We start from the raw sequence: 9,714 nt of genomic DNA on the forward strand, positions 1-9,714 counted from the left end.
ATTAACCAACGTTGAATATAATACGCGAGTTTTGCTCTCTTGACGTTAGCTCCCTCGCGACGTTCGTGTCCTCTTCTTTTTCTTCTTTTTCGAAACTGGGAGAGACAACGGATAGAAAGATAGAAAGAGAAAAAAAGAGAGAGAAAGAGAGAGAAAGAGAGAGAGAGAGAGAGAAAAGAGAAAAAGAAAAAAGAGAGAGAGATTGCGAAGGGGGGAAAGAAAAGAGGTTAGAAAGAGATAGAACACAGATATGGTGGACGACGAATTAAAGGTGGTTAGATAGATAGATGGATAGATGAATAGAAAAAATGGGATAGAAAGACACACGTAATGAGAAATAGAGAGCCTCCCTCGCTCCTCACTTTAAACTCCTGGTCGATCGGCCAGGTCGCGGACACAAACCACGAAAAAACTGCTCTCACTTGTATAACGCCGGCTCGTATGAGTGCTGACCTGCTGCACTGTTCCGACTCATAATCAGTTCTTCCGTTTTATTCGATTACAACGGCCCGTTGTTGTTGTCGCTGTTACTGCTGGTGCTGCTCCTACTCCTGCTGTTGCTGTTGTTGCTGCTACTACTGCTGCTGCTGCTGCTGCTGCTGCTGCTGCTGGTTCGCCTTTGGCGATCACAGATTGCTCGCACGATTCTCTTTTATTTAATCTTTATATTATATTCCTCTTCCTCTTCCCTAATACCTATTTAGCGATTAAAGCCTTCTCCCTTGTTAATACATATACATATATATATACATATATATATATACATATATATATTAGCCGCTCCTCTTTTTACTGGATGATCGTGTCCATCCGCCTGGTGAAAAAGCACGCGCGGAACGTGGTAAAACGACGACGACACGACGAAACGACGACGACAACGACTCTGCGACTGCGACTGCGATTGCGACGACAACGATAGGGCGATAGTAGCGGCGGCGAACGGCGGCGGCGGCGACGGCGGCGGCGGCGGCGGCGGTGGTGGTGGCGGTGGCGGCGGCGGCGGCGGTGGTGGTGGTGGTGGCGGCAATGGCGGCGGCGGCGGCGGCGGCGGCGGCGACGGCGACGACGGCGACGGCGACGACGGCGGCGACAGCGACGACGACGATCACGACAGACAGCGGCGGACTATGCGTCGTAAGAGAACCGACTTTGCGAAACGGGACAAATATATGCAGCACTGACGGAAGCCTCGATGCAATTTTGAGAAAAGGGTGAAAAGGTAAGGCGAGCGATGCTGGTTAGGCGACGGGTATGCGACTGCTCGCTGCTTACTTAGCTAGCCACTAGCGGGGACCTGGCGCGACGGCGACTGCCGACTGTAGCGCCCCCCACCGTACTTCCATCTTTCTCTTTCTCTATCCTTCTCTTTCGCTCTCCAGTAACATGCCCCTCCGTTCGTCATTTCGGCTCTCCCCACTCGCGACCCCTCTCGCTAACCCCACCTCTTCGTCTATATCCACCTCTCTCTTTCTCTCTCTCTCTCTCTCTCGTTTGACTGCGTTTACGAACTCGACTTGTCTCTTTCTCTCTCTCTCTCTCTATCGCGCTATACTTTCCCCTATCCTCCCACCATGATCCATGTTTCTCTCTCTCTCTTTCTCTCTCTGTTTCTGTTCTGTCTCTGTCTGTCTCTCTGTTCCGGTAGAATCCGTATACATTCCCTCTCGGTATTCCTTCGGACAGTCGCCCACCACCCAACCTACATCTCTCTCTTTTTCTATCTATCTATCTATCTCTCTCTCTCTTTCTCTCTATCTATCTATCTATCTATCTATCTCTTTCTCTCTCATTCTACCGAAGCAGCGATACAGCGGGTTCCCGTCCCCCGCGTAAAACAAGCGCGTCCCTTCTCCCTCGATCCACGATCGTGAACCGTGCCACGTCGTCGCGGCCGCCGATGTCGCCACCGCCGCCGTCGCCGCCACCGCCACCGCCGCCGCCGCCGCCGCCGTCGCCGCCGTCACCGCCGTCACCGTCGACGAGGACGACGGCGGCGGCGGCGGCGGCGGCGGCGGCGGCGGCGATGGCAACGACAACGACGACGACGCGAGTTGCCCCTCTCCGCGGCTCGATAAATGATCCTCGCGCGCATGCGCTGGACATACCCCCACTTAACGTTCTTCCCTCATCTACCTGTCTTTCTCCAACTCGTTTAGCTCGTCGAGCCACCCGGCCTGCCTCGCTCGCTCGCTCGTTCTCTCTCTCTCTCTCTCTCTCTATCTGACTCCTTCTCTCTCTCTTGCGCGCGTTCGCTGGAGAACCGGCAACGGGGTTCAAGTTAGGTGTCGCTCGCGGATCGCACCGACTATATCGCGTTCGCGCCCGGAGGAGATCGTTTCGTTTCTTCTCCTCTTCTCTTTCTTCTTCTCCTTCTTCTTCTTTCTCTTCTTCATTTTTTTCTTCTTCTTCTTTTTCTTCTTCTTCCTCTCGACGATGGTTCGCAACGAAAAATAACTAACATGACTACCGTCGTGGTGCGAAAAAGATAGCCGCAAAAGTGTACCCATCTTTTACATTTAATGTATTTCTCTCTTTGTCTTTTTACCGTATCTTTAATCGAGCTTTCTCTCTCTCTCTCCCTCGTTCTTTTATGTACATGCAAACACACCAACGTAACTCCCACGTTGCTCTCTGTGTTTGTCCCTTGTCTCTATCTCTGAATGTTGGAAAGGGGGTATTCCAACGTACAGCCACATCGGTGTAATCTTGTTTCGTCGAGTAAGAAAAGCGAGAGGGCGGAAACGACGAGTTGCATCCAAAGAAAATTATTTGCACCCACGCCGATGGATCTCTCTCTCTCTCTCTCTCTCTCTCTCTCTCCCCCTCTCTCTTTATCTCTATCTCTTTTTCTCTCTTATACGTACATACGTACATATATATCTACGATAAATACATACGTGCTCCGTCGGCGAGCTCGCGGCACCATAAGATTCTGTCTGCCGATAAAACAGGACCACTGTGTATCCTTCCCACCAGTCGCGAGAGTACGTCTATCATGATATCGTAGGATCGAGAGTAGCCGATCGTAGATCAATTTATTGTTCTTCCGGGAAACATTGGAAAACGTTTTGGTCGTTTCCAGTTTCGTAAATCGCGAATTAAGGATTATTTAGATGTTCGTAGAGATTATTAGATTTACACGATTTAATAATATTATAAAATTGTATAGGTTAAATTGTATCGATAAAATTGTATCGGTTGTCTAATAAAAAAAAAAAAAAAAAAAAAAAAAGGAGAGAAATATAAACATTAAGGAGAACAGTTTACGTGCGTATCGTAAAACGTTTAATTCTCTCATTTATACTTGAATCGATTCTGATATCGCTCGGAAAGGAGAGCGAATACTCCTTTTTTTTTTTTCCTTAAAAAAAAAAAAAGAAGAAAAAGCAAAATGTTTCGTTTCGTCATATATTTAATAAACGAGTTAAAAAAAAGAAAAAAAAAAACTTCTCGATGAGAACTTTTTAAGTGTTAGTGACTTTTATCCATGTCTCATTATCTTTCACGTTGGAATGCACGTAACACAATTATCGTATCATTCGATATTGAGAAATAGAAGAAGTTATTCAAGAATTGTGTTGTATTAAAAGAATTTGAAAATCCTCTTAGTGGTATGATTATCGATCGGCCATGTCTACGGCAATTCGTAGAAAAGGCATCAGCTCAGAGACTCCGAATTGATCCTTTCACCTTGGAAACTTACTAACTACCTTCCTCTTTTACCTCCTCTCCTATCACCTTCCTTCCCATTCCTCCTTTCTTCCCTCCTCTTTAAAATTGTTCCTCTAGGGAGTCGCGATAGTAGTCGAGCGGAAGCGGAAGCGTCGCGGTCGCGCGTCGTTGCTTCCGATAAGCCGAACAACGAACGGCAACTCGTTCACGTTAGGAATCTTCGCCTTCAGGAGAAGTAGAAAGAGGGAGAAGAGGAGAGAGAGAAAGAGAGAGCGAGAGAGAGAGAGCGAGAGAGAGAGAGAGAGAGAGAGAGAGATCTATGAATCGTCCGAACATATAGACGTAGTTAAGTACGACCGAATTCGAGCGGTGAAATTTCAAAGATCGATCGAACGAAACGAGAAACGTTTACGCTCACTCGAACCTCTTATCCTAGAGAGAAGAAGAAGAGAGAGAGAGAGAGAGAGAGGGAGAGAGAGAGATTACTCAAGTTTGCGTATTCCACGTTATCTATTTCTCTACGGTATAAGCAACGTGTACGTATATCCACATAATTCGATGCAACTGAAGGGGTTGATCCTTATGGAATAGAAATTATTTGTCTCTAGGAAACGTGCATATAACTTTGTTGTAACGTTGAAAAATGAATGGACAGTTTGCGAATTACGCGCGTTCGAGATCGACCCTCTAGCAAGACTTTGCCATGTAATATCCAGAGAAAGAAGGGAAAGATAGATAGAGTAGAAAGATTCTGAAGATGGTGTAGAGACGAGGTGGCTCGGATGTTAGAAAGAGATAGATAGATAGATAGATAGATAGATAGACGAAGAGAGAGAGAGAGAGAGAGGCAGCCGTTAAAGGTGTGATACGGAACGTCGAGAGAGCACGAGGTGATATTTCTCGCAAAGCTGAACCGAATAAATTTTTAACAAAAACTGCTGACTCACTACATTACGCTTCTTTCTCTCCTTCTTTTCTTTACGACCGGCCGCCCGTCGCCTATCTTTTCCCCGTCCCCGCGCTATCGTTTCTTCTCTCTTTCTGCCTTTTACTCGATCTTTTCAGGGCGTAGCTACACACATACACACACACATACATATATATATATATATATATATGCATTTCCATACAAAGATACATACCTACCCTACGTACGTTCGTAACTATACTCTCGAATCTCGTCGCTTCTATCGACATGCCTCCGAGATATTGTTACTACTTTCGATGGGTACACGTCTATGTTGTATCTGCAACATACGCGTATACGTGCATTATGGATGTTACGATGAACGTAAAAAGAAGGAAAGGAGTATAGGTATGTCTGTATATGCTATGTGTCTCTGTGTGTGAGATAGAGAAAGAGAGAGAGAGAGAGAGAGAGAGAGAGAGAGAGAAAAAGAAAGAGAGAAAAAGAAAGTCCAACGAAACGAGAAGCGAGTACTTGCGAAGAACGATTCTCCCTTTGACTCCGTTGGCTTTTCTGACCGCGCGTTCATACGAGTATGCTTTTATCGAACGATTTATAGTTCTCGAAAGACGGCATTCGGCGGTAAAAAAAGAAAAAAAAAGAAAAAAGAGAACCGATACATTTCGTTATTTAATAGCCAACTTTTTTATTTATTATATAATTTTATCGCAAATTTCTAAATAACGTTCATCGAGTTGTCGTCCTACCCCGACTTATGTATCCACGCTATCTCGATGCTTTTCTATAACGAGTCCTTTCTTTCTCTTTTCTCTTATCCTCTCTCTTTTCTCTTTCTCTCTCTCTCTCTCTCCCTCTCTTTCTTTTTTTATTCGATTTAAACGCAGATGAATTTTTATGATTATAGTCGCGGCATACCACGATGGAATATACTCATCGTTTTTCACAAACCGGATTCTAAAAGTCTACCACCGAAAATGGCCGGTTCACGTACATATACATAGATATACGTATGTATTTATATAGATATTATACATAGATACACAGACACACACACACACAGACACAATTATATATACATACATTTAGCTTCATTCGCCAGTAATATTATGAATAAGATTCCAAAATGATGAAACGTAGCGAGATTCAACGTGTACTCCTCGTTCTGTTACCGGGGGGAGTAATATTATGCAACATTTCCTGTTCACGTTTAAAGTGTAATTAACATATTCGCCATTGAAAGCAAACGAGGGCAAATCCCGAATGAAGCTAACGGAACGGGAACGGCGGGCCTGGCCGTATTGGAAGGAAAAACGTTTTACGGTAATCCTAACCTTTTATACGTAATATGTACGCGGCGTATCAAACGAATAGAATTATCTCGTGATATCTTCTCTGCGGGATGCCACCTTAATATGGTAAAGCATTCGCCGTATTATACTCTATTGTCATTGAAATGGCCAAAAACCTTAATTATCAGCCATTGACTCTCCTACGTGTAAGTATATTCACTAAACGTGGACAAAACGTATACACATATACCAATATAGTAGAATATATATATATATATATATATATTCTACTATATCCAAAATACACGAGGGAAAACTATATATACACTGTTTTCGTTCGACCGCAACGGAAATCATATTACACGAAGTACAGTAAAACCATTCGGCATCTCGAACCTCTTCATCTCCTTTTCCACATCCTCCTCCTCCTTCCTTCTGCTCTTAGGGAGGAAGGCTAAAAAAGCTACCCCTTAAAATCGTTGCGGTTGATGCCAAAGGTGAGGCTAATGAGCGTGTCTTTTATAAAGGAAAAAACGTCGGAGAAAATGGAGTAAAAGAGAGAGAGAGAGAGAGAGAGAGAGAGAGAGAGAGAGAGAGAGAGAGATGAAAGGTGATAGGAGAATAGAAGAGTAGAGAGAAAAAGAAAGGAAAAAAGAATGAAGAAGGAGAAGATGAAAAAAGAAAGATAGTTAAATAGATAGATTAGATAGAGATAGATAGAGAGAGAGAGAGAGAGAGAGAAAAAGAAGAGAAATTTTCAACGGTGTAAAGCACGAATAGGGAAAAAGCGATTCGATCTTCACCCTCGGAACCATTTCATTCCAGGATTGTACCGGGGAATCTCTCGAATCGAGAAACAGACGTAACGCCACTGCCGCCGTGCGCGCGAACGAAGAGGAAGAAGGCCAGATAGCGCGAGAAGGACGGCTAAAAACCCCCTCGAGGTTTCGACTCAGCATCCCACGATATCTACATCTATTTTTGGCCACGGTCAGCTGTAGTTGCACGGCATTAGCATAATGAAGACGCGGTTCGTCTCCTCTTCTCTCTTCTTCCATCCTTCTCTCTATACTCTATGTACTATCTACCTTCTCTTTCTTTCTATCTATCTATTTCTCTCTCTCTCTCTCTCTCTCTCTCTCTCTTTCTCTTTCCATCTATCTATCCATCTCTTTTGCGTGTGCAGCCTCGTTGTCGTCTCTCCATCCCTTTCTATTCTCCCCTCTTTTCCTCCTCTTCACCCTTCCTTCAACTCTCTTTCTCTCTCTCTCTCTTTTTTCTTTCTCTCTTTCTTCCTCTCTTCCTCCCTCCCTCCCTCTCTCTCTCTCTCTCTCTCCTCTTCATGAGCACCGAGTGGTTCGGTTACTCCGTTGACACCGTTGCTGCTACTGCTACGAGTAAATGCGAGAGTGGCCGGTGCCGGATGGACCGAGAGGGAATATAAAGGCCATGGGATGAGAGGACGAGCGAATGAGAGAGAAATAGAGAGAGAGAGAGAGAGAGAGAGGGAGAGAGAGAGGAGAAACTGGATGAAAAAGCAAAGAGAGGGAGGGTAAAGCAAAAGGGGGATGAGAGAGTTAGCTGTGTATTTTTCGCGTAAAAATTTACACGTTTAACCTTTCTGTAACAAAACGAAGTAGAATCTTACTTCGATGCATATCTCGCGAAATGAAAAGAATAGCATAGATAGGTGCAATTGAAAACCTATTGATCATTCATTTTCACGTGTATCGCTTAGTTTAATGGTAGAAAATCGGATGATGGGTGACGGTAAATAATGAAGAAATATTTCAACGTATATATCTCGAAATATCTTATCTTATTACGGAGTCGTTGTAATTATTTATCTCGTTGGATTTCGACGTATCGCTTATATACGATTTATATGAGAGACGATTAAATAGGGAAGTAATAAAAAGGGTGTTATTTATTTCCATTGAATAAAAACATAGTCGTCTCGAGAGGGGTGTGTGCACGGGGTGTATGCACAGACAACCTGTACCTCTTATACTTTCTCATTTCTCGCTCGGAAGTTCGACAAGAGAAGGCGACGCGAAGGTCGTCCAAGAGAAGTAGTGCCTTATATACATATATATGTGTGAGCATATATATATATATATATATAGTAAAATGGAAGGAGAAGATCGTGTGGATGGTGAAAGAAGCGCAAAAGGGAGAAGTGAAGGGAAACCCGCTCGAAAGAACGATGCATGCCGACGCGTAGACTATTTTAAGTTAAGGGAAGCAATGTGTTCGAAGGGGAATGCCTTTCCTTTTCTTTTTTTTCTTTTCTCTTTTCTTTCTTTTTTCTTTTCTTTTCTTTTCCCTCTCCTTTTCATCATCTTCTTCTTCTTCTTCTTCCTCTTCCACTTTCCTTTTCCTTTTCTATTCGTTTCGTTTCATCGATACGAATGAGAAAGAGAGAGAGAGAGAGAGAGAGAGAGAGAGAAGAATCACCGGTTGGTTACTTTTGTTAATATCATCGAGGAAAGGTCGTAAAAACGAACGAAGACGAGGAAAGAAGATCCATTCTAATCCATAACGAGAGAAGAAAATCAACGCGAGAGAAGGAACTACTGTACCGAGAATACAACACAAGATAACAAGCTCGGGTAAGAGTGAAGAGAAGAACCGGCCACGCTAAGCTGACTTTCTTGAATAACTCAAGATGCTACTCAACTCCGCAAATGCTCGCCATACGCGGATATTCCTTCTTCTTCTTCCTCGCACGAATCCTCCTATCTCTCTGCTATACCTCCACGGTTATATTCTCTCGTCTCTTTTGCCACAGGAACAGCCTAATCTCTATCTCTCTATCTCTGTCGCTATCTTTCTCCCTCTTCCTCTCCCTTTTCCTTTCTCTCTCTCTCTCTCTCTCTCTCTCTCTCTCTCTCTTTATAAGAGAAAGAGGAAGATTCCACGCTTAGAGTCCTTCAACCTTTCACGCCTCTTATAGTCGACTATGTATGTCTCTTGGGATACTAAGAAGATAGTTCGTCTTCTCTCTCTCTCTCGCTCTCTCTCTATATCTTTATCTATCTTCATCTCTTTCTCTCTCTCTCTCTCTCTCTCTCTCTCTCTCTCTCTTTCTCTCTATCTCTCTTTCTTGAAAGCTTACGTTGAATAATCACAGATCAACGTCTTGATAAAAAAAATGTACGCACTCATTCGTAGTAAAAAGTTTTTACCTCGAATTTGTCCATCGACAATATGCCGCATTTACATTTTATATATATATATATATATATATATATACATACATTCTGATACGTTCTGTTCGAAACGTTCTCATCGATTTATATAGACATTTAACTATTTCTAAAAAGACAATTAAACCGATCTTTAATCGTGATACGAAAAACTTCTTCGCGCCTTCTATACGTATCTTAAGATAGTGCGCAAAAGTGAAAATTAATTTGTTCCGGGCGCCTGAGACTCGGCGATACCACCGAAGACTTAAATGAATGTACAAAGTTCTCACGCATTTTATTAATTTCACTTGGTGCATTAGTTATAATTACTAACATTCGGAAGGGAGATGGTCGAGGATAATTAATAACGATGTACCGTTCATCTTCATTAATGGCAGAGAGTAACATGGTTCTTCTTTCGTGTTACTCCTTTAACAGGGATTGTCTTCGAGACACTCTCTGTCTTTCTCTCTCTCTATCTATCTATCTATCTATCTATCTATCTATCTATCTCTTCACGAGTTTAAGAGCTGAACGAAGAGAGAATCAATAATGTCAGCCGATCCGATTGGAAAATCGTCGAGGATGTAGCAAATTCTGATACGCGAGATCGCACGCTAAATCGTTCGATGCT

The 9,714-nt window shown here is 43.3% G+C and overlaps 1 protein-coding gene across 20 annotated transcripts in view; it reads right to left on the minus strand.

Annotated features, from left to right (window-relative positions):
* The window catches only part of LOC124422173 (mediator of RNA polymerase II transcription subunit 15-like), a 393,529-nt gene extending 392,206 nt beyond the window's left edge, over nucleotides 1-1,323 (minus strand). For 6 of the 20 annotated variants that reach the window (XM_046958260.1, XM_046958265.1, XM_046958264.1 and 3 more), the window contains exon 1: nucleotides 423-1,321. The gene's annotated coding sequence lies outside the window, so the exon portion shown is untranslated. The other 14 variants (XM_046958267.1, XM_046958257.1, XM_046958258.1 and 11 more) reach the window with 6 other exon arrangements.
* Between the last annotated feature and the right edge of the window lie 8,391 nt (nucleotides 1,324-9,714).

This window comes from Vespa crabro, chromosome 2 (assembly GCF_910589235.1).
Source record: "Vespa crabro chromosome 2, iyVesCrab1.2, whole genome shotgun sequence".
Classification (NCBI taxonomy): Eukaryota; Metazoa; Arthropoda; class Insecta; order Hymenoptera; family Vespidae; genus Vespa; species Vespa crabro.